Genomic DNA, 24,960 nt, shown 5'->3' on the forward strand with positions numbered 1-24,960 from the left:
TTCCTTATGCCAAGTCATCCTTACTCTTTTACCCATTTGTCGAAGTTTGGTCTTCTAAATCCCATTCACTGTACATTGTTAAAAAAAAAAAAAAATTTTAATAGCTGTTAAATTATTTAAAGGTCGAATTTATTTTAACACAGCTCCAAGGTATAATAATAAGGGGAATATGTCTCTTACCCTTGAAATTTGGGCATTTGCAACTGAAATTACATAGAATTTGAGAAAAGCCTTAAGGAAAGCAGCATAAAGGAAAAGAAAATGCCATCAAAAAATTTTAAGTCCCCACTCTGCTTCTAATGGGCTAATTTTCCCAATAGTAATAATTAAAAAACCAAACTGCTCACATATATAGTTTTTATTGTGTCAAGAAGTGTATAAAGTGCTTCCCATGTATTATTGCATTTTTCTCTTAAAACAATGTTTTCAGGTAGGCAGATCTTTTACTTTTACATCTTGACCTTTACTTTGACATATAAGCAATAAAATAAGTTACCTAAGTCCTGCTCACCCAAGCCCAGTTAGCCAGTGGCAGGGGCAAGACTTCAACTTGACTCCAAACAGGAGCCCCTTGAAGGGTTTTGATCTTTGTTTGGAAGACTTTCAGATCTATTGATTTAATAACTAGATTATTAGAAGGTCTCTCGTGGTAGACAGGTTTTAGTGGAGCTTTCAGACTAAGATGAACTAGGAGGAAAGGCCTGGTGATCTACTTCTGAAAATTAGCTAATGAAAACCCTACAGATCACAACAGAATATTGTCTAATATATTGCTAGAAGATGAACCCCTAGGTTGGAAAGCATTCAGAATACACAGTGGCTGCAACAATGGACTCAAGAATACCAAAGATGTAAAAATGGTGCAGGACTGAGTAATGGTTTAATCCGCTGTCCATGGGATTGACATGAGTCTGAGGCAACTCGCTGGCAACTAACAATAATAGAGGGTTTAGGAATCATGGTGCAGACTGTGTGAGGCAACTAAGGAGAAGGAGTTTCCTTGAATGTGAAACTTTTGGGGAAGAAGTTTACATTTATATCATGTTCATTGGGCCATGACAATTAAAGTGAAATAAAGAAAAATTCGTTGGCAGATCTTTTTTATTCTCACTTGTCCTTATTGTTTGAATCCTTGAATTACAACAGATGTTAAGACCAGTAATTTCAACCTTTTTCATCACAGATCCATTTGAGACTTTGATAAAAGACAGGAAAAACTTGTCTAGAAAAGTTCCTATAATCACACACTCAACAAACATGATCTAAATTTTAGAATATTCAGAGACACTGTAAAGAACCCTGTCTGTGGAACCTTAAGAATCTGATGAATCCATATTAAGTAGTCTAGTTTAATCAAGTAAGTTCAGTTTCCTCCTTTGTATCTAGTGAAACACTTGAAACGAGAGATCCAGAAACCAAGAAAAGCACCCTCTTCCCTCTCCTTCTCCTTGGCTTCTCAGGAAAATCCCTGGGAAGACCCAGTCCTGTTACCAGGGCCACTATGTAGTCATGGAGGCTGTGCCCTGAGCAAGGGTGGCTGGTTGAGGAGGTGTCTTAGTCATCTAGTGCTGCTATAACAGAAATACCACAAGTGGATGGCTTAAACAAAGAGAAGTTTATTTTCTCACAGTAAAGTAGGTTAAAAGGGCAAATTCAGCATGTCACCTCCAAGGGAAGGCTTTCTTTCTCTGTCAGCCTCTTCATCAATCTTCCCCCAGACTAGGAGCTTCTCTGGGCAGGGACCCCAAGTCCAAAAGACGTTCTCTACTCCAAGTGCTGCTTTCTTGGTGATATGAGGTTCCCAACTCTCTGCTTGCTCCTCTTTCCATTGATCTCTGAAGAGACAAAAGGTGAGGAGGCAGGGCCAAGATGGCAGAATAGCCAGATGCTTCCAGTGATCCCACTTACAAAAAAGACCTGAGAAAACAAGTGAAACGATTATATTTATGACAAGCTAGGAGCCCTGAACATCAAAGGCAAAGTTAGAAAACAGGCTGACCAGGAGGGGGAGGGAGAGACAGTTCAGAAGTGGAGAGAAGTTGCCGGACTTAAGTCACCTGGGTCCCTCAGGCACCATTCCTGGGAGCGGCTTTGGTGGGCTGGTAGTAGCGTTCGGCTGCAGTTTCCTCAGGTAGAAGAAGCCAGTTGCACAGCCTACTCACATCTCTGGAACCAGAGAAGAATGGCGGTCTGGGCAAAACCCAAGTACCATTCTCCCCACACCCAAGGTAGCTTCAGAGGCTGTTGATTTCCCTGGGCCTGGGATAGGCCCTACTGAGCACTGGGAACCATTCTCCTGGACTTGAGAAGGAATAAACTTGCAGTTGGGGGAAAAGATAATTCGCCAGCTCCACTAACCTGGGAAGCTCCAGACAAAAGCGGCTCCTGTCCTGGCATAAATGGTCTGTGGACTTAGAATACCTTTCCCTCTGCATGGACCTGTGTGGGCCTCTTTTGGGAGAATAGGCCCTTGTTGGCAGACTGCAACAGATTCAGCTGTGCGGTGGAGAGGTGGATGTTTGATATTTGACACCATTTTGCCGATTAAACAGGGTACTCACCTACCCACACACACACCTACCCACATCAGGGGCATATGGACTGGTGGTTCCACTCAGGTCACCAAGCCACCTGTGACAGGGATCCAAGGATAACTGGTACCTCCCAGTCCTTACAGCCAAAAATATTGGGGGCCCATGGTCCATCTGCACAACCCGCCCACCAGTATGCTCTAGGGAACAGGGACACACTTTCCTCAGAGATACTTGGGGGACAATTTTCAGCCCCCTGCCTTGTTCAGAGCATGGCCCCTGCTGCAACCAGATACCGGTACCTACCCCATTCACCCCAGCCCCTCTAAGACTGTAGGACAGAGCCTGTACCACACACATGATGATGAGCTGCACAGACACCTGAGCTGAATCCATACAAGAAAAGTGAATGGACTCCTAGACTGCTATACCTGATAACAGCTCTAGCCATCTGGCAACAGGATGCCAGAGCTTCAAAGGTGAAAAAAATCAAGCTAGCTCTCACTCAAGCAACCCATTTGGGCATATTAAAACAAAACAGAGCAAGAAGCTAGGATACAGTAAACAAACATAAAATAAACTAATATAATAACTTAAAGATGGCTCAGAGAAAACAGTCAATATCAAACCACATAAAGAAACAGACTATGATTGCTTCAACAAGCTCTGAAAACAAAGAATTAAGGGATCTTCTAGATGAAATTGCTTTTGGGGAGTTACTGGATGCGGAATACAAAAGGTGAATATACAGAACCCTTCAAGACACCAGGAGGGAGATCAGGCAATATGCAAAATAAGCCAAAAAGCACAAAAATAAAGCGATTGAAGAAATTAGAAATGTTATTAAAGAATGTAGTAAAAAATTTAATAAGCTGCAAGAATCCATACAGAGACAGCAATCAGAAATGCAGAAGATTAACAATAAAAATTACAGAATTAGACAACTCAATAAAAAGCCAGAGGAGCAAAATTGAGCAAGTGGAAGGCAGAACCAGTGAGCTTGAAGATAAAGCACTTAGCACCAATATATTTGACAAAAAATCAGATTAAAGAATTTTAAAAAATGAAGAAAGCTTAAGAATCATGTGGGACTCTATCAAGAGGAATAACTGACACGTGAGTGGAGTACAAGAACAGGGAGAGGTAACAGAAAATACAGAGAGAATTTTGAAGATTTGCTGGCAGAAAACTTCCCTGATATCATGAAAGATGAGAAGATATCTATCCAAGACGCTCATTGAACTCCACATGAGGTAGATTTTAAAAGAAGGTCACCAAGATATATTATAATCAAAATTGCCAAAACCAAAGATAAAGAGAGAATTTTAAGTGCAGCTAGAGATAAACGAAAAGTCACCTACACGGGAGAGTTAATAAGAATAAGCTTGGACTACTCAGCAGAAACCATGCAGGCAAGAAGGCAATGGGATGACTTATATAAAGCATTGAAGGAAAAAAATTGCCAGGCAAGAATCACATGTCCAGCAAAACCGTCCCTCAAATATGAAGGTGAAATTAGGACATTTCCAGATAAACAGAAGTTTAGGGAAATCATAAAAAACAAACCAAAACTACAAGAAATACTAAAGAGAGTTCTTTGGTTAGAAAATCAGTAATATCAGGTATCAACCCAAGGTTAGAACACTGGACAGAGCAATCAGATGTCAACCCAGCCAGGTAAATAAAAAAAATAAATCAAGATAAAAAAAAAAAAAAGCTCAAAACAGGATAACAGTGATGTTACTATGTAAAAAAGACAACATTAAAACAATAAAGAGGGACTAAAAAATGTAGTCATAGATCTTTCATATAGAGAGGAAGACAAGATGATATAAAGAAATAAAACTTAGGTTTAAACTTAGAAAAATAGGGGTAAATATTAAGGTAACCACAAAGGAGACTAACTATCTTACACATCAAAATAAAATACAAGTAAAAAATAGAGACTCAGCAGAAACAAAATCAACAACAACAAAAAGAGGAAAAGACAATATATAAAGACAAACTGCTCAGCACAAAAAATTAAGTGGGGAAAAGAAACTGTCAACAACACACAAAAAAAGACATAAAAACGACAGCACTAAATTCATCCTTATCCATAATTACTCTGAATGTAAATGGACTAAATGCACCAATAAAGAGACAGAGAGTGGCAGAATGAATTAAAAAAACACGATCCGTCCATATGCTGCCTACAAGAGACACACCTTAAACTTAGTGACACAAACAAACTAAATCTCAAAGGATGGGAAAAAAATATATCAAGCAAACAACAATCAAAAAAGAACAGAAGTGGCAATAGTCACTTCTGACAAAGTAGACTTTAAAGTTAAACTCACCACAAAGGATAAGGAAGGACACTATATAATGATTAAAGGGACAATATACCAGGAGGATGGCTGCAAGATACCTAAAATGAACTCTAACAACATTGAAAAGTGAGATACACAGCTCCACAATAATAGTAGGAGACTTCAACACACCACTTTCGGTGAAGGACAGAACATATAGAAAGAAGCTCAATAAAGACATGGAAGAAATAAATGCCACAATCAACCAACTTGACCTCATAGACGTATACAGAACTCGCCACCCAACAGCAGCCAAGTATACTTTTTTTTCTAGTGTACATGGAACATTCTCTAGAATAGACCACATATTAAGTCATAAAGCAAGCCTTAGCAGAGTCCAAAACACTGAAATATTACAAACCATCTTCTCTGACCATAAGGCCATAAAAGTGGAAATCAATAACAGAAAAATTAGGGAAAAGAAATCAAACACTTGGAAACTGATACCCTGCTCAAAAAAGACTGGATTATAGAAGACATTAAGGACGGAATAAAGAAATTCATAGAATCCAATGAGAATGAAAACACTTCTTATCACAACCTTTGGGACTCAGAGAAAGCAGCGCTCAGAGGTCAATTTCTATCAATAAATGCACACATCCAAAAAGAAGAAAGGGCCAAAATGAAAGAATTATCCCTACAACCTGAATAAATAGAAAGAGAGCAAGAAAAGTATCCTTTAGGCTCTAGAAGAAAGCAAATAATAAAAATTAGAGCAGAATTAAATGAAACAGGAAATGGAAAAACAATTGAAAGAATTAAAAAGACCAAAAGATGGTTCTTTGAAAAAATCAACAAAATTGATGAACCATTGGCCAAATTGACAAAAGAAAAACAGGAGAGGAAGCAAATAGCCCAAATAAGAAATGAGATGGGCGATATTACAACAGACCCAATTGAAATTAAAAGAATCATATGAGATTACTATGAAAAATTGTACTCTAACAAATTTGAAAACCTAGAAGAAATGGGTTAATTCCTAGAAACACACTACCTACCTAAACTAACACAGAGGTAGAACAACTAAATAGACCCATAACAAAAGAAGAGATTGAAATTTAAAAAAACTCCCAAACAAAAAAAACCCTGGCCCCAGATGGCTTCACTGCAGAGTTTTACCAAACTTTCAGAGAAGAGTTAACACCACCACTACTAAAGGTATTTCAGAGCATAGAAAAAGACAGAATATTCCCAAACTCATTCTATGAAGCCAGCATATCCCTGATACCAAAACCAGGTAGAGACACCATCAAAAAAAAAAAAGAAAGAAAATTACAGACCTATATCCCTCAGGAACTTAGATGCAAAAACCCTCAACAAAATTCTAGCTAGTAGAATTCAACCACATATGAAAGAATTAATTCACCATGACCAAGTGGGATTTATACCAGGCATGCAAGGATGGTTCAACATTAGAAATACAATTAATATAATCCATTATATGATTAAAACAAAAACAAGAGTCACATGATTTTATCAAATGATGCAGAAAAGGCATTTAATAAAGTTCAACACCTATTCATGATAAAAACTCTCAGCAAAATAGGAATAGAAGGAAAATTCCTCAACATAATAAAGGGCATTTATACAAAGCCAACAGCCAACATCATCCTAAATGGACAGAGCCTGAAAGCATTCCCCTTGAGATCAGGATCCAGACAAGGATGTCCTTTATCACCACTCTTATTTAACATTGTGCTGGAGGTCCCAGCCAGAGCAATTAGGCTAGGCAAAGACATAAAGGGCATCCAGATTGGCAAGGGAGAAGTAAAAGTATCTCTATTTGCAGATGCCTTGATCTTATACACAGAAAACCCTAAGGAATCCTCCAGAAAACTACTGAAACTAATAGAAGAGTTCAGCAGAGAATCAGGATACAAGATAAACATACAAAAATCAGTTGGATTCCTCTACACCACCAACAAAAAGAACAACGAAGAAGAAATCACCAAATCGATGCCATTTACGGTAGCCCCCACGAAGATAAAATACTTAGGAATAAATCTTACCAGGGATGTAAAAGACCTATACAAAGAAAACTACAAGGTAGTACTGCAAGAAACCAAAAGAGACCTACATAAGTGGAAAAACATTCCTTGCTCATAGATAGGAAGACTTAATATTAGAAAAATGTCTTTTCTACCAAAAACGATCTATAGATTTAATGCAATTCCAATCCAAATTCCAATGACATTTTTTAATGAAATAGAGAAACAAATCACCAACTTCATATGGAAGGGAAAAAGGCCCCAGATAAATAAAGTATTACTGAAAAAGAAGAACAAAGTGGGAGGCCTGAGTCTACCTGATTTTAGAAACTATTATACTGCCTCAGTAGTCAAAAACAGCCTGGTACTAGTACAACAACAGATACATGGACCAATGGAACAGAATTGAGAATCCAGACATAACTCCATCCACATATGAGCAGCTGATATTTGACAAAGGCCCCAAAACAGTTAAATGGGGAAAAGACATTAACAAATGGTACTTGCATAACTGGATATCCATTTGCAGAAAAATGAAACAAGACCCATACCTCACTCCATGCACAAAAACTAACTCAAAATGGATCAAAGACCTAAATATAAAATCTAAACCGATAAAGATCATGGAAGAAAAAATAGGGACAACATTAGGAGCCCTAATACATGGCATAAACAGTATAGAAAACATTATAAAGAACGTAGAAGAAAAACTAGATAACTGGGAGCTCCTAAAAATCTAACACCTATGATCATCCAAAGACTTCACCAGAAGAGTAAAAAGATTACCTGCAGACTGGGAAAAAGTTTTTAGCTATGATACTTCCAATCAGTGCCTGATCTCTAAAATCTACGTGATACTGCAAAAATTCAACTACAAAAAGACAAACAACCCAATTTAAAAATGGGGAAAAGATATGAACAGGCAGTTCACTAATGAAGGCATTCAGGTAGCTAACAGATACATGAGGAAATGCTCACAATCATTAGTCATTAGAGAAATGCAGATCAAAACTACAATGAGATTCCATCTCACTCCAAAAAGGCTGGCATTAATCCAAAAAACACAAAATAATAAATGTTGGAGAGGTTGTGGGGAGTCTGGAGCACTTATACCCTGCTGGTGGGAATGTCAAATGGCACAACCACTTTGGAAATTGATTTGGCACTTCCTTAAAAAACTAGAAATAGAACTACCATAGGATCCTGCAATCCCACCCCTTGGAATATACCCCAGAGAAATAAGAGCCTTTACACGAACAGATATATGCACACTCATGTTCATTGCAGCACTGTTTACAATAGCAAAAAGATGGAAGCAACCAAGGTGCCCATCAACAGATAAATGGATAAATATATTATGATATATTCACACATGGAATACTATGCATCGATAAAGAACGATGATAAAACCATGAATCAGTTCATAACATGTAGGAATCTGGAAGGCATTATGCTGAGTGGAATTAATCAGTTGCAAAAGGACAAATATTGTGTAAGACCACTATTATAAGAACTCAAGTAATAGTTTAAACATAGAAGAAAGTATTCTTTGATGGTTGCAAGAGAGGGGAGGGAGGGAAGGAGGGAGGGAGAGGAGTTTCATTAATAAGTTAGTAGATAAGAACAACTTTAGGTAGAGGGAAAGACAACTCACAATACAGGCGAGGTCAGCATAACTGGACTAAACCAAAAGCAAAGAAGTTTCCTGAATAAACTGAATGCTTCAAAGGCCAGCATAGCAGGTGAAGGGGTTTGGGAACCATGGTTTCAGGGGACTTCTAAGTCAATTGTCATAATGAAATCTATTAAGAAAACATTCTGCATTCCACTCTGGAGAGTTGCACCCGGGGTCTTAAACACTAGCAAGCAGCCATCTAAGATGCATCAATTGGTCTCAACCTACCTGGATCAAAGGAGAATGAAGAACACCAAAGACACAAGGCAGTTATGAGCCCAAGAGACAGAAAGGGCCACGTAAACTAGAGACTGCATCAGCCTGAGACCAGAAGAACTAGATGGTGCTCGACTACAACCGATGACTGCCCTGACAGGGAACACAACAGAGAATCCCTGAGGGAGCAGGAGAGCAGTGAGATGCAGACCCCAAATTCTCATAAAACACACAAAAAGACCAGATTTAATGGTCTGAGTGAGACTAGAAGGACCCCAGTGGTCACAGTCCCCAGACCGTCTGTTAGCCCAGGACAGGAACCATTCCTAAAGCCAACTCTTCAGACAGGGGTTGGACTGGACAATGGGATAGAAAATGGTACTGGTGAAGAATGAGCTTCCTGGATCAAGTCGACACATGAAACTACTTTGGCATCTCTTGTGTGGAGGGGAGATGAGAGGGCAGAGGGGGTCAGAAACTGGCCGAATGGACACAAAAAGAGAGAGTAGAGGGGAGGAGTGTGCTGTCTCATTAGAGGGGGAGCAATTAGGGGTATTTAGCAAGGTGTGTATATAAATTTTTATATGAGAAACTGATTTGAATTTGTAACCTTTCACTTAAAGCACAATAAAACTTAAAAAAAAAAACATGCAAAAGAAAGACGATAAAACTGGCGTAGGCCACACCCCAGGGAAACTCCCTTTACATTGGATCAGGGAAGTGACCTGAGTAAGGGTGGTGTTACAATCCCACCCTAATGCTCTTAACATAAAATTACAATCACAAAATGGAGGACAACCACACAATACTGGGAATCATGGCTTAACCAAGTTGCTACACACATTTTGGGGGGAACATAATTCAGTCCACGACAGGAGGCAAATGGGCATTGCTGTCCATCCTACTTGCCAAACCAAGTACCTGGCACTGGGCTGCAGCCACAAGAGTGGGTGCCTTCATTTGGGCTAGCCAATATTCTGCATGATGCCTCTGCCCTGCACTGTGTGGCAACAAGATTGCCCTGACCATGGAGAGATTTCATCCAGTCACAAAACCATGAGCCCCTGCTCAGCTCCTTTATTCACTCCCACCCAGCCTGAGCCTCTAGGTCACTCAGCATCTGAAACTGGGCTTGGTCCATAAGGTCACTTTCCTTGGTCTAGTCTCCATTCTGCACTAGAGCAGCATTGAGATGGTCATGCAATTTTTTGTCTGTTTATGAATCCAGTGTCATACACAATATGCAAATGTGTGTTTATTTGACCAGGAGGCCTTTGCTCCTTTCTTGTCCCACTGATTATTTACCAGAGCTTACATCCCTAAAATATTTTTGAAATGCAAAGCAAATATCCTCCTAATAAGGCCAGACTAGGCTCCATGTTCCAGTGGTGGAACCTCCATGGTGAGGATTACGGCACCTGGTATGATCTAGTATAATTCTGGTTCTTAACAGACCCCATCACCTGTGTGAGAGCCAAATTTCTAAATCCAGACCTTTCCTCCATGACCCAAACAACTCTGAAGCATTTACTACGTGCCAAGCATTGGAAAATCCAATGGAAGATACCAAAAAAAATTGCGTGGAGTCAATTCTGACTCAATGGAAGGTAGAGGAAAGAATAAGTTATGGTGTCAACCCTGGAAAGGCTACCATCTGGCCAATGGGATTAAATTGATGTCCAGACCCAGGGGCTTGTTGGTGAGTCCCTTCTCAGGAGGAGATAAGGCCCTGCCCACATATCTGTTGGGCATTAACTTCTCTGGTTTGACTTGTTTAATAATAGCCTCATAATATGAAAAGGGTGGTTTTGAGAAATTTGCCACAAGGCAAAAGGATGCAACAAATGTCCTCTGAAGTCTCTTTATTTTATTATTATTATTATTATAATGCTGTAAGGTTCTGGCTGAAACAGAGAAGACAACACTCTAAAGTTTTTTCAAGAAATTGGAGGAGGAGGAAGTAAAGGCATCTTATTTTTGTTGAATCTCACAGAATTGAGATATGAAATCTCTTTGGAGCCTGCCAATTTAAGACTTCTACTCTTGATCAAGTGAGGATGCTGTACGACAAGCTTCAGAGAAATGGGATAATAGGAGTTCAAGACTGCTCTAAACTCAGATTTCATTTCCCCTAGGCTTTCTCTGTGTCTTGCCCCTAATGCTTCCCTTGTTTTCTGTTTGTTTACCTGTCCCTCCAGATTCTCATTAAGTGTCTTTCTTTGTTTGGGGTGGTTAGGTCCAGTTCCATTGATGTGCTTCTCTGGCATGTCTCACCAAGCTTCCCTAAGGCCAGCACTAGCAGACAGTAGCTCCCATTCCCAGGATATGTCACAGCCTCTCTAGCTCTTATGCCCAAATGTTGGAGGTCATATTCAGGTGCAAGTGATGATCAGAATGGTAAAAACACACTGCACTTCCCAGAGGGCCCCTGCCTAACCAGTGGGTGTGTCTGTAATCTTTACCTTATTGGTCACCTCCTTTGGAAGCAAGGTGATGTTCAGTTCCTGTTACAATTTATTCATTCATTCCGTATAGACGTATCTTCTAGATAAGAAAATTCTTTTAGAGCAGTGAGGCCATCCCAGTGGCCATCCCAGTGGCTTTGGAGTGAACCTTGGGCCTGGACCAGAGGCCACTTCACAAGACAGAGTTCAAACTGCTCCATGGAGGCAAAGTCAACAACGGCCTTGGAGGGAAGGGGAGTTTATCACAGTGCAGCAGCCCTCCTGGCAGTGCTAGCAGGGGTGTTGATGGGTCCCTGAGGCCAGTTTCTATGCCAATATCCTGTCAGTTGGGCTGTTGGTGAATTGTTCCAGAACAGGTCAAGCTATGCACACTTAGCATTATTTTTGACTAATAGGTGCAGCCCAACAAAGGAAAATTTTCTCCGGTCCAGAGACATAATACAAGGAGAAAGGAGATAGAAGCAGGGAAGCAAACCAACAGCTCAAACAGCATGGCGAACGACAGTAATGCAATGTTCCAAACGTATTCTATTGGGTTACACTTTGAATAATAACTGAGTCTGGAAAAGGGAACTATTAGGGACCATAAGCAGTTACAGGAATGCTCTCATTCTGAGGAAAAGCTGAATAGCTAGATGGGGCTTGGGAGGACTATAGCAACAAATTGAGTCAGAAAATTTCCGTTATAATCTTTTATTTGGAATTGCATATAATTTGTGCTGTTGGATTTTGGCACTGAGGCAAAAATACTCTGAGGTCCATTTTATGAGTGAAGAAAATAAATAAGAGGATTTTAAATAGATCTGAGAAAGGTCCATTCTTTTCATCTGAAAAACTTCTATGCTTGCCTACAGGCATTAGGGAATTTGGGTCTCCCTGAAATGAATAGAAACCCTGGTGGTGTAGTGGTTAAGAGCTACAGCTGCTAACGGAAAGGTCGGCAGCTTGAATCCACCCGGTGCTCCTTGGGAACCCTATGGGGCAGTTGTAGTCTGTCATTTAGGGTCGCTATGAGCCGGAATTGACTCGAAGGCAATGGGTTTTTTTGGTTTTTGTTTTTTAATGAAATGCCTCCTTCCCAGTGCATAGCTGGAACTACCTTTTATCTCAGTTAGAGAATGTGAACGTGGGATTTTAGAGATGATAGCTTATATAATAAGCAAGTGGTTGATTGACAGGTTAGATGACTATAGGACAGGAAGTATAGAAAGGTAGTTCATTTCTGGTGGGAAGGGATAAGAAAAATAATAACAGCAATAATAATATAAACTATAACAATAATGACTTGGATTTGTAGGCTGCTTTCGCATTTACAAAATGCTTTTCTCACAGCATATAGACTTCTTGAAGATTAGAAATTTGTCTTAATTATCTTTGATTCCTTGGTTCTTAACATGTCTGGCTTACAGTAGGAATTCAATAAATATTCCTTTCATTAACAGACCAAAAAACAGTTGAATGAATAAACTTATTATATTATTTAATTCTTATAAAAATCCTGTGAGGTTGGTTTTATGATCTTGATTTTATACATGCAAAACTCAAGACATATATACAGCAAATAACTTCCCAAGATCGTGTGAGTCAAAAGTAGATCAAGAATTCCAATCCACATTTTCTGTCCTTATTCAGAGCCTTTTTTATAGTAACGAAGCTCACATTCTAGGATGAGTTAGAACTGAAACCAGGTTTGAAAAGAACCTTAGATTGGGGTAGGAAGAAAAATAGACAAAGGGGAAATTTATTTTACTTTTTAAGGTCAGTTGTTATAACAGTCAGCAATTGCCACAATAATTCTGCATGAAAAAAAACCTCCCCCGAACTCAGTGGCATACAACAATAAGTCTTCATTCTCAGGATAATAGGTTCGCAAGTTGACCGGCTGCAGATGGACTGATCCTAGGCTGAGCTCAGCTGGGTGGCTCTGTTTCAAGCGCAGGTTGGGCTGAGCTTGGATCTTTACTACAATCTGGGCTCAGGGCTCTTCCAAGTGTGTCCATTTTGGGGTTCAGACCAAAGGGCCATCAGCTACCTGGGGGAGTTATTCTCATGGTGCTGACTGACGAGCCAGAGGTCAGCCATTCTTGCGTGTGCAGTTCAAGCTTCTGCCTGCTTCTCCTTTGCTAATATCCCCTTGGCCAATGTGGTAGGCAAAATGGCTCCCAAAGATGTCTAGGCCCTAATCCCTGCATTTTGTGACATTACACGGCAAAAGGAACTTTAAGGATATAATTAAGGTTATGAGCCTTAAAATAGGGAGATTATCCAGGGTTATCTAGGGGGGTCCAATCTAATCACATACGTAAATAGTTGCGTTGGCGTTGATTCCAACACATGGAGACCCCAAGTGTGTCAGAATAGAACTGTGCTCCGTAAGGCGTTTGATGGGTGTGATCTTTTGGAAGTAGATCACCAGGCCTTTCTTCCAAGGCACCTCTCAGTAGACTCAAACCTCCAATCTTTCGGTTAGCAGCTAAGTGCATTAACTGTTTGCACCACACAGGGAATCGAATCACATGAGCTGTTTAAAAGCAGAGAATTTTCTCCACCTGGAGTGAGAGAGATGCAGCAGAGGAGAAGCTGGGAGAGAGTTGACCTGTGAGAGGAACTCAACTCCCCATTGCTGGCGGGGCACACGGAGAACATGAGAAGAAATGCAGGCAACCTGCAGGCACAAGGAGCTCTGGTGGCACAGTGGTTAAGTGAGATGGTGGCTTACCAAAAGGTCGGTAGTTTGAATCCACCAGCCACTCCTTGGAAACCCTATGGGTCAGTTCTACTCTGTCCTATACGGTCGCTATGTGTCAGAATTGACTTGACAGCAACAAGTTTGTTTTTTTGTTTTTCCTCTTTTGGTTTATAGGCCCAAAGATTGGCCCCAGCTAACAGAAGGCCAGGAAATAGAGACCTCAATCTTATGACCACAAGAAACTGAAATCCACCAACAACCTGAATAAAGTTCAAAGTGAATTGATCCCTAGAACCCCCAGATAAGAGCCCAGCCCTGCTGACACCTTGTCTCTGATCTGTAAGGTCCTAAGCAGAGGACCCAGTCAAGCCCACCCACTGAACTTGTGAGGGACCTATAGACACTACGATCATAAATGAGTACAGTTTTCAGCTGACAACTTTGTAGTAATGGGTTACCACAGCATAAAAAACTATATAAGTCAATGAAAGGTCCACGGCCAAGTGCAAAGTCAAAGGTCAAGGAATTGCACTCTAAGTTCTGTTTGGCCATGGACAATCTTGAATATAGTGCCACAGGGAAGTAAAAAATTGGGGCCAGTATTTCAAGCTTCTCCAGTTGAACTGAGGTAGAAGAGAAACATCAGCTCTCTAGGGAAAGGTTAGTTAAACTTTTTGTCGGGGGAAGATGAAGCTATTGGGAAAACCTTCTCCAAGATAAAACAGCCCAGAAAGTAGAGACATTTAACGTTGGTGTGACGACTATCCTCATGAGCCAGGTCAGCCTCGCCCAGAGGGGGCCTACACAGAACTGAGTGAGGCAGATGAATTGGAAGAGAACATGGAATTCGCCAACAAGAAAGAATTTGTGTGGAGAGTCCCAAACATTCCTGTAACGAAAATCATGTTCTTGGGTTAACTTCTTCAGCACCATTGCTCCACCCCAGCAGTCACTTTTGTTCTCATGTCCACCACTGAAGGGGTTCACATCAAGGCCTATGCTTCAGAGACAGAACACCCCAAATGCAGGCAAAGTTGACTGGGATCATTACATGTTGTTGTTGCTTCCGCCGAGTAGCCCCCCAACTTATGGTGACCCCATGTACAGTAGGATTGGACTGCTGTGATCCATAGGGCTTTCATCGACTGGTTTTTGGAAGTACCTTGTTTTTATGCATATAACGCATGCCTTATGCATTTGTTTGCCAGTGGCACCCTCCCCTCTCCAGGTATTTTCTTAAATGTGTTATGCTAATTTTTTTTACTGCAACATGTGAAAGAGGATTGGCATGGCAGTACTTGTGAGGGTGCCTCACGGGGCGGGAGGGGAGAGGTGCGGCTGGCAAACACAGAACCTGCATGCTATTTGCATAAAAATACAGTAGACCCAGACCTTCCTTTCTAGTCTGTCTTGGTCTGGAAGCTCCACTGAAACCTGTTCAGTATCGTAGCAACACGCAAGCCTGTGCTAACAGACTAGTGGTGGCTGCCCATGAGGTGCACTGACTGGGAATCGAACTCAGGTCTCCTGCACGGGAGGCGAGAATTCTACCACTGAACTACCAATGCCCTAGATCATTAAATACAGGTCTCCTAAAATGTGTCTGACGAGGTGAGCCTAGACAAGTGTCTACACTGGTGACTGATGGCCTGTGGTGACCGTGCTGGCTGCACAGCTGTGGGGTAGCTGATCCGGCCCAGCATCAGCCCTCTGTCGCAGCTGGACATCGTCCTGACTATTTCAACCCCAACCTGAAGCTCTCCTAAGGACCCAGTCCCCATTCATAACTCCCTCTTTAGTGAGGAAGGGCATTGTTTACGAAGAAGAGAGCCTTGGTATTTCTGAGTTTAGTCCAGAATTGGTATATCCGTCACATAGGTAATACCCCTTCCTACTACTGCTCCCGTGTGCAAGACCCTATTACTGACCCCCACTCTCTTTCCTGATAAATAGAGGTTCGTTCTTCAAATTATTTTTAACATAACAGCTTTGGAAACCACAACCAATCAATGGGAGTCAGTGTGCAAGAGGAAACCTACAAGACTCTTAACCCCGATTCAAGTAACTCTTGAAGCAGGTATTCTACTTGCTGCTTCATCCCATATTTTTTAAAAGATTCATACTATGCGTAAGCATCTAGGTATGACTTCTCTAGAATCAGAAGGTCTGAAAAGTTATGGAGGACAGCTCCCACCCCATGACTCGGCATACAGATCCCTCATTAGTATTTCTCAAAATATCCGTTGCGAATGCAAATTTGCCCTGTGGCATTTGCTTGCAGTTGGAAAGGGAGACTGTAGCCCGAAAAGAAGTGGAGGCCTCAACCCTTTGTAATGCTCTCCTAATATGGCTGCCTGCTAATCAAATGTGAGTCTTAACTAGATGGACGTGATCCATTAGGATAGATTCGGAACATTTACCAGTAAACAGACTCTGGTTGTGACGGAGCCATGAGGGAATTAGGGAAACAAATCATGAGATTCTGAGAATAGCTGAGACGAGGTAGCTCTTTGGGAAGCCAGATTGTCATTTTTTTGTTCTGTTGTTTTTTGATTCAGAAATTAGTCTTTTCAGAAGACTTCTTTATTATGAAATATTTCACATTCCCTACAAAAGCCTTTTGCTGTCGAGTGAATTCCAACACATAGCGACCCCATAAGACAGAGTAGAACTGCCCCATAGGGTTTCCAAGGAGCGGCTTGTGGAATCAAACTGGCAACCTTTTGGTTAGCAGCAGAGCTATTAACCACTGTGCCACCAGGGCTCCAAAGTTTCACAATAAACAATTGTGTATCAGCTATCCAAGAAATGAAAGACAGGCTCCAACGCATCTGCAGGGAAAGCATCACATATTAGACGTGAAGAGGTCGTTTTCATTTCACATCTGTGAATGCAACCTAGAAGCTGTGTGTGTGATGTCAGCGCACCTATGTGAGCCACATAAGATTCCTCTCTCCTTGTATATCACTCTCTGCGCTGGCTCTGAATGACTCGTGATGGTTTCATATCATCCCTCAGAAGGTGACAATTTTCCTCTATAAAGGGGTGTCGGAAGAAGTACGTTACATGCTTGAAGGCCAGTTCTGTGATGAAGTACCAAGGTGATTTTGTCCCAAAGCCATATCAATGGAATAGTGTATAAATTCCCAAGGTAGAAACCTTGATGTAATGACAGTCACTTGACTGTGTAAATTCTTGGATGGCCAGAAACATCCATCACGTAATTTTATAGTCAGGATTATCTTCAAAGGTCTTCATGAAAGGTGTGTTCATAAATTTTCACAGTAAGATTTGTATCTCTTTGTATCAGAAGCTTACATTTTATATCAACCATAAACCTCTTCTGCAATTCAGCTGATTACATTCTGCTTGACCCTGAATCATGATAACAATAAACTCATTGCCTTTGAGTCAATTCCAAAGCATAGTGACCCTACAGGCAGAGTAGAACTGCCCCATAGAGTTTCCAAGGAACACCTGGTGGATTTAAACTGCCGACCTTTTGTTTAGCAGCTGTGCTACTATTTAATCCTCAAAATGGCTCTATGCCTATGAGTTGGTACTGTTACTAGCCCCTGTTTAGAGAGTAATAATATCAGGTTTAATGAGACTAAGTATTTTATCAGAGGCCACACCATACGAAGGAGAGCTGGGAGTCAAACCCATTTGGATGCTCTTTGGCAGCAACTGGAGAAAATGGCTTCTCAGACACAAGAATTCATTGTCATTGGAAAGCAGATTGGACACGGACTTTCCCAACACCTAAAGAAAACTCATCTTTGAATGGACTGCTTTATCCTTGAAATTCCCCAGGTCCCTCAGTCTAAAAAAAGCCAGTGGCCCAGAGAGGGGCTGAAGGTAGACTACGTGCCACATATCCACAGTGAATGGCCATTTAAAAAAAAAAAGGGTTTCCTTGGAGAAGCTTAACTCCATTTCCTAGGAAGTATATGGATTTGACTCCTTTACAACTGTTGCTGGCTGACTCACAGCACCGGTCAGCCAGAATTATAAAAGCAAGGCAGAATGTTAGAAGAAGGCCAAGAAATAGTCCTTTCCCTAAAACCTCAAGGATCCATTTTCAGCATGCCCCTGGGTTTCTTGGGAGACACTGTATCACATTAATTTGTGCCACTATCATCCAAGATAGTGGCTTGGATGGGTTGCAAAGATAGGAGCAAGCATAGCAACCATTGTGAGGATGGTGTAGAACAGGGCAGTGTTTCGTTCTGTTGCATACAGGGTTGCTATGGGTCAGAGCCAACTTGACAGCAACTGACAACAGCAGCATCCTCCAAGAGAAAAGAGAAGTTCTCCTCTTTAAATCTTGAGACCACAGCCATGCCCTGCACAAAGCTGCTGTGTTTTCTGCCATGCACACTTGAGATCAGCCGCGAGGAGTACAAAGGTACATTAATACATTGCTGAGAAAATCTCAAGGGTAACTCAAGACAAACTACACAAAGGTGAATAACTGGCAAGGCCTTAGTTGGTTATGAATTCCACCCAACAGACTAATCGTAATAGTATCAACTTCCAACTTTTATTCCCCATACAGCTACCACGCCCAAACACTCTCTCTTCTTGGGAAAATGTACAAACCCTACCTTTCCAATACAACCCATTCTCACACTAGTTTCCATTTGAAACCATTTTTTTCTAAAAATCACTTAGAGACTTCTCTGTTTTAGCAACTTATTTAAAACAACATCAGAGATCATTTAATTCAACCTGCTCATTTTGTGGAAGAAACAGAGGCCTATCACAGACAGCTTCTCTCTCTCTTTCTCCTTCTCCCTTCTGGGCATCTGAAACCCCTTTTACAAACGGGGCATTCATCAGTCCATGAGCCTCAGTGGGAGGCAGTGCTTGCTTCTCACTGTAGATGCTGAAAACCCCAGACCTTCAGGTTCTCTGCCTCTCTTGCAGCTAGAACACAGGCATGTGACCTAGGCTACACCAATCGGATGTACTTGTTTCAAATTCTGAACAGGGGCTTGAGGTATAAAGAAGCAAGAGGATTCTCTTCTGGTGGTTGGTGGTGGCAGCACAGTTTTCAGGTGTTCCAGGCTTAATGCTGCAATGATGGCATTCTTGTTCAGTTTGGGGCAGCAAGGGTGGCCTCACCTCATAAATTTTGTCACACAAATGGTCCTAGTTGCTTCCAGCTTCCCATGTTTCAGAGCATTTTCCAAGCTTTTTCTAGGGCCTTCCTGCTTGTTCTGGGAGCTGCCCCATCTCCTCAATATAATACTGATCTTCTTAAATCAGCCAGGGGTTTTGTTTCTGTTAGGTTTGGGGGTTTGTTTTTGTGTTTTAGTTTCTTCCAACTAAGACCACTGATGGATATGAAGCTCACTGGGGACAACTATTAATATGGTCTGTGGCAGAGCTGGGACTGGGGCTGTGGGACTTCCAGCCTTGTGTGACTTATGCTGAGGCACCAACACTGCTCTTAACGTGCTAATGGCATTTCTAGTCCTGTTCTCTACCTTCTGCTAGGCACACTGTTTCTGCCTTCCTTGTCCATTCTGATCCAAGGAGAAAAGAAAGTATGATAGCAGGTAGGATCGGTTGTCTTATGTTGTCTTATGCTGTGTTCTCTAGAGAAACAAAACCAGTAAAGCTATAAACGTACATTTAGAGATTTCTATCAAGGGGATGGCTCACATAGTTGTAGAGGCTGGAATGTCCCAAGTCTGTGGGTCAGGATAGAGGCTTCTCCTGGTTCACGTAGCTGCAGGGGCTGGCAAATCCAGGATCAGCAAATCAGAAAGCAGGGCTCTTGCTCACAGGCTGCGAAGAGCAATGAACACCAAGATCAGTAGGCAAGACCACAGGTAAGCTGCTAGCTCAAGTCCCAAGAACCAGAGGCTGGGCTAACAGGAGCCAGCTACAGGATCCAGAACTAGCAAAAGCCTACAAGACTTTCCAGAATGTCCACTTATATCTGATGCAGGCCACATGCCCAAGGAAACTCCCTTTCAACTGATTGGCTACTCATGGCATATCCCATCATGGAGGTGACCATATATCAAATCTTATCGTGGAATTGATCACAACACTGTAGGACTGCCAAATCACTGAGAATCATGGCCCAGCCAAGTTGACACACAGCCTTAGCCATCACACATGTAACGATGTAAGCAGTCGTATTAGTGAGAAATAGGTTAGGCAGTGAGTGAACAACGTTCACAATATTAATGGCTTAAATAAGTTAGTAGTGTGTTTACATCTCACATAAATGAAGGTGGTGTGGGGTGCGGGGGTGTATGGTGCTCCACATTGCTAGATACCCAGGCCCCTTCTCTCAGTGTTCTCCTTCACATTCAGCACTAGGTATCCTCCTTGTGATATTGTTATTGACAAACCAAAAACCTGTTGCTGAAGAGTTGATTTCTACTCATGTCAACCTCAGGTGTTACAGGGTAGAACTGTTCCATAGGGTGTTCTTGGATGTAATCTTTACAGAAGCAGGTTGCCAGGCCTTTCTTCCATGGTTCCACTGGGCAGATTTTAACTGCCAACCTCTAGGTTAATAGTCTATCACAAACCACTTGTGCCACCCAGGGATCTTTCTGTAGCTAGAAGGCCTGCAAAACCTGTTTACTATCCACCCCTTTAACAATATGTTCCCCAACATCTGCTTAAATCCTTCCTGACCCATTTTGAAAACTGTGTGTGGACACCATTCTTGTTTTTGTGGACTCGAACGAGAGCCTTATTTGGAAAACAAAAAACGGGGAGCAGTGGAGGCTGTGGAGGAGCACAGCAGAGATCAATGAGCTCAATTCAGTACCCACTTTGCAATTTGGGGACTCCTTGGGTATTGCAGGTAACCGTGGTAGCATAGTGGCTAAGAGCTATGGCTGCTATCCAAAAGGTCAGCAGTTCAAATCCACCAGGTGCTCCCTGGAAACTCTATGGGGCAGTTCTACTCTGTCCTATAGGGTCGCTATGAGTTAAAATCGACTTGATGGCAGCAGGTTTGGTTTGATTTGAGTGTTGCAAGGAGCCCTGGTGGTGCAGTGGTTAAGAGCTCACTGCTAATCAAAAGACTGGCAGTCCAAATCCACCAGCCGCTCCTTAGAAACCCTATGGGGCAGCTCTACTCTGTCTTACAGGATTGCTAGGAGTCGGAATCAGCTCTATAGTTAATGCATCCTGCTGCTAACTCAGATGAAAGGCCTGGTGATCTACTTCTGAAAAATCAGCCATTGAAGACCTTATGGAACAGACCAATTTTGACCTAACCTAGCACCAACAGAGGGTAAATGACTTTGGAGAGATGGAGTTAGCTGTCAATTCAAATTATACAGCAAAGACAAAAGCAAATCTCTCCCTCTAGGTGATGTCCACAGGTAAAACATGCGTAAGCCTCTTTGGTGGTAAGCATTGAACACACATGCCACAGTGCCATAAATGGGGACTTTTATCTCGAACTTTTCCAGAATAATTTAGTTCCTGACCAGATAAATTAATTGCTATGTAATTCCTAAGTGTGGGACGAATTCTGATGGTCTTGGCCTTTGTTCTTTTTGATCATCATCAGAAATTATTCTGTAATCAATACCGCAAAGCTCCCCAGAGAGATAAAGGATCTCAGAGGAAGGAGGAAGATTATTTAACAGCCCTGAAAGCCAAGGTTTCATCTACTAGTATCTTCAACAATCGCCTTCAACTCTGTCCTTATTTGCTTGCCTATCACCAATTTAAAGCAGCAGAGATAATCAATGGCATGCACGTTAGTGACAATCGGTATATCGTAATGGGATATATTTGCTGTAATTTGCTTTGTGGCACAGACATTGTAATTATAAAAGGCCTACTGTGAATTATCCTGTGTGTTCATCTCCTAGGACTGTCACTCGTATCAAAATACCACAAACTGGGTGACCTACGGACTCCCTGGGTGATGTAAACAGTTGATGTGCTTGGCTGCTAATCAAAAGGTTGGCAGTTCAAGTCCATCCAGAAACACCTTGAAAGAAAGGCCTGGCAATCTACCTCCAGAAAAAATCAGCTATTGAAAACTCTATGGAGTACAGTTCTATTCTGATACACATGGCGTTGCCACAAGTTGGAATCAGCTCAACAGCAACATTTTTTTTTTGGTTGATGGTGTGTCAAACAAACTAACAAACAAAAAAACTCATTGCAATCGAGTCAATTCTGACTCATAGGGACCCTATAGGACAGAGTAGGAGTGCCTGGTGGATTCGAACTGTCAACCTTTTGGTTAGCAGCCATAGCTCTTAACCACTATGCCACCAGCGTTTGGAGTTTATTGTTTCACAGTTCTGGAGGCTAGAAGCCCAAATCAATGTGTCAGTTATGCCATGCTCTCTCCCAAGTCTCTAGGAGAAGATCCTTTCTTGTCTCTCCTAGCTTCTGGTAGCCCCGACCTTCCTTGGTTTGTAGATTCATCTTCATGTCTTTCCTTTGTCTTTCTGGGTCTTTTCTCCTCCTTTACCAGGACACCACGCAGATTCGATCAGGACCCACCCTACTCCTGTATGGTCTCATGTTAAACTAACTGATGTTGTTGTGTGCCGTCAAGTCGATTTCGACTCGTAGCGACCCTACAGCACAGAGTAGAACTGCCTCACAGGGCTTCCAAAGCTGTAATGTTTACAGAAGCAGACTACCACGTCTTTCGCCCACAGAGAAGCTGGTGGGTTCGAATCACCAACATTTAGGTCAGCAGCTGAGCACCTAACCACTGCACCACCAGGGTTTCTTTAGCTAAACTGATAATATCTTCAAAGGCCCTATTTCCAAACAAGGTCACGTTCACAGGTCCCATGAGTGAGGACTTCAACGTATCCTTTGGGGGGATGCAATTCAATCCATAACACCTGTAGCCAGGACAAGCACTCTAAATTTTAAAGATCTCCTTCTCCAGATTCCGAAAACACTTCCTAGAGCTGTGGAATCACCACTGATGTCTGTTATTTTAAGGATAGGACTTCTCACCACTTCTTTTCCTTCAACACTGGTCAGTCAAGGCTGGCATGCAAGAGTTAAAATCCTTTCATGTTTCTGTAATTGCTGCTGCCTCAGTCTGTGGAAGGAGTGACGAATAGCCAGAATGAGAGGAATAGAAATAGCAATAGCTATTTGCAAAACACTTTGACAATTACAAAGTGTTTCCACATATACATTAAAAAGAAAAATATAAATCTTCTACCCCAGCTTTGTGTTGCTTGATCTAGCCAAAATGCCAACCCAGAGCCAATAAATGATTATGACTTGATTTGTCTTCAACAGAAAATAAAAACAAAACAAAACAAAAAAACCCTATAGTGAAAATGTAGCAACTGTATTCAAATAAAAAAGAAAATAGCTCCAGGTACATTTGATAGAAATCAAACTACCCAGAATGATGGACTGAACAGACAAGATTACACCATGCTATGATGCTGTGAGAAGCCAAAGCACTGATTTTTTGAAGGCAGAGCACGGGACTGTACTGCTAAGAAACCCCTGATGCTGTGGTTGCTTCTAGTCTCCGGTGGTGAAACATAAACGTCTGCAGATTTCTACTCCTATGCCCAAGCAGACATTTGGAAAAAGACTGTGGGAGGGAATGCAATTCCCTTTGGAAAAACAAGGCCAGCTCCCCTCCAAGCTGTTGTGTCATTACACAGCATCTCTCAACTGGCTTTGAGATCCCAGTGAAGGGCCGTGAAATTGCTGCAGCCTTGTCCAGCACTGGGTTCCTAAGCTTTGGGTTAGCTCATGTCAATGGAGAGATGTCCTCCACAACTCTGACATGTGGCGGCTCCCTGAACAGAGAGGGAGAGACGAGGCCTGTCACTGATTGAATAGTGTCCCTCCCAAAAATACGTGTCAACTTGGTAAGCCTATGATTCCCAGTATTGTATGGTTGTCCACCATTTTGTGATCTGACGTACTTTTTCTGTGTGTTGTAAATCCTAATCTCTGCCTGTGGTGAAGAAGGCAAGATTAAACCCATTGCCTAAGAATCAGTCCCCACTCATAGTGACCCTATAGGACAGAGTAGAGCTGCCCCATAGGATTTCCGAGGAGCCACCGGTGGATTCGAACTGCTGACCTCTTGGTTAGCAGCTAAACTCTTAACCACTATGCCACCAGGGCAAGATTAGATTATGTTAAAGAAGATTAGGGTGGAATGCAACACCCTTACTCAGGTCACATGGATGATGCAATGTAAAGAAAGTCCCCCTGGGGTGTGGCCTACACCACCTTTTATCTTACAAGAGACAAAAAGAGAGAGAAGTGAGCAGAAAGATGGGGACCTCATACCACCAAGAAAGTAGTGCTGGGAGCAGAATGTGTCCTTTGGAACCTATGCTGAGAAACTTCTAGACCAGGGGAAGATTATTGGTAAGGACCTTCTCCCAGAACTGAGAGAGAAAGCCTTCCCCTGGAGCTGGTACCCTGAATTCAGACTTCTAGGCTCCTAGACTGTGAGAGAATAAATTTCTCTTTGTTAAAGCCATTCACTTGTGGTATTTCTGTTACAGCAGCACTCGATAACCAAGAAAAGGCCCAAGGACAAGTTCATTGGCAAGAGCCAAATCTTCCCTCTTTGCAGAGTTGACACCATGGCCACGCGCCACTGTGGACTGAATTGTATCCCTCCCCACACAAAAAAACATGTATTCAGGTCCTGGTCCTTATACCTGTGGATGTGATCCCATATGCATGTGTGCACATGTACACACACACACACTCACACACGTTCATACTCATGTTTTCCTGAAATACCCAGTGAGCAGAGATTAAGGACGTTTGAGGTATGTACAGGGGGATACGTTGGTTAATCAATGACTGAACACTGTGCTTGCATAAGAACTAAACAGAATCAAGCAAAACCTCATATTGCAGAAACATTGATACATTTTACAGAAGTGAGAGAGCCAGTGTTATACATGTTCTTTGAAGGCTGGAAGTATGTTTCCAATTACTCTAATCCCCAGAGTCAGATAGTTAGAACATGATGTCACTGTTGACCAATGAGACGCCATGTTCCTCAGCTGCTCTGGCTCTTATCTTGA

The 24,960-nt window shown here is 41.9% G+C and overlaps 1 non-coding gene across 1 annotated transcript; it reads right to left on the reverse strand.

Annotated features, from left to right (window-relative positions):
• Positions 1 to 15,412: 15,412 nt before the first annotated feature.
• TRNAG-CCC (transfer RNA glycine (anticodon CCC)) lies at positions 15,413 to 15,483 on the reverse strand. The gene has a single exon. It is a non-coding gene; the product is annotated as a tRNA-Gly (tRNA).
• Positions 15,484 to 24,960: the final 9,477 nt, after the last annotated feature.

This window comes from Loxodonta africana, chromosome 2, assembly GCF_030014295.1.
Source record: "Loxodonta africana isolate mLoxAfr1 chromosome 2, mLoxAfr1.hap2, whole genome shotgun sequence".
Taxonomy (NCBI): Eukaryota; Metazoa; Chordata; class Mammalia; order Proboscidea; family Elephantidae; genus Loxodonta; species Loxodonta africana.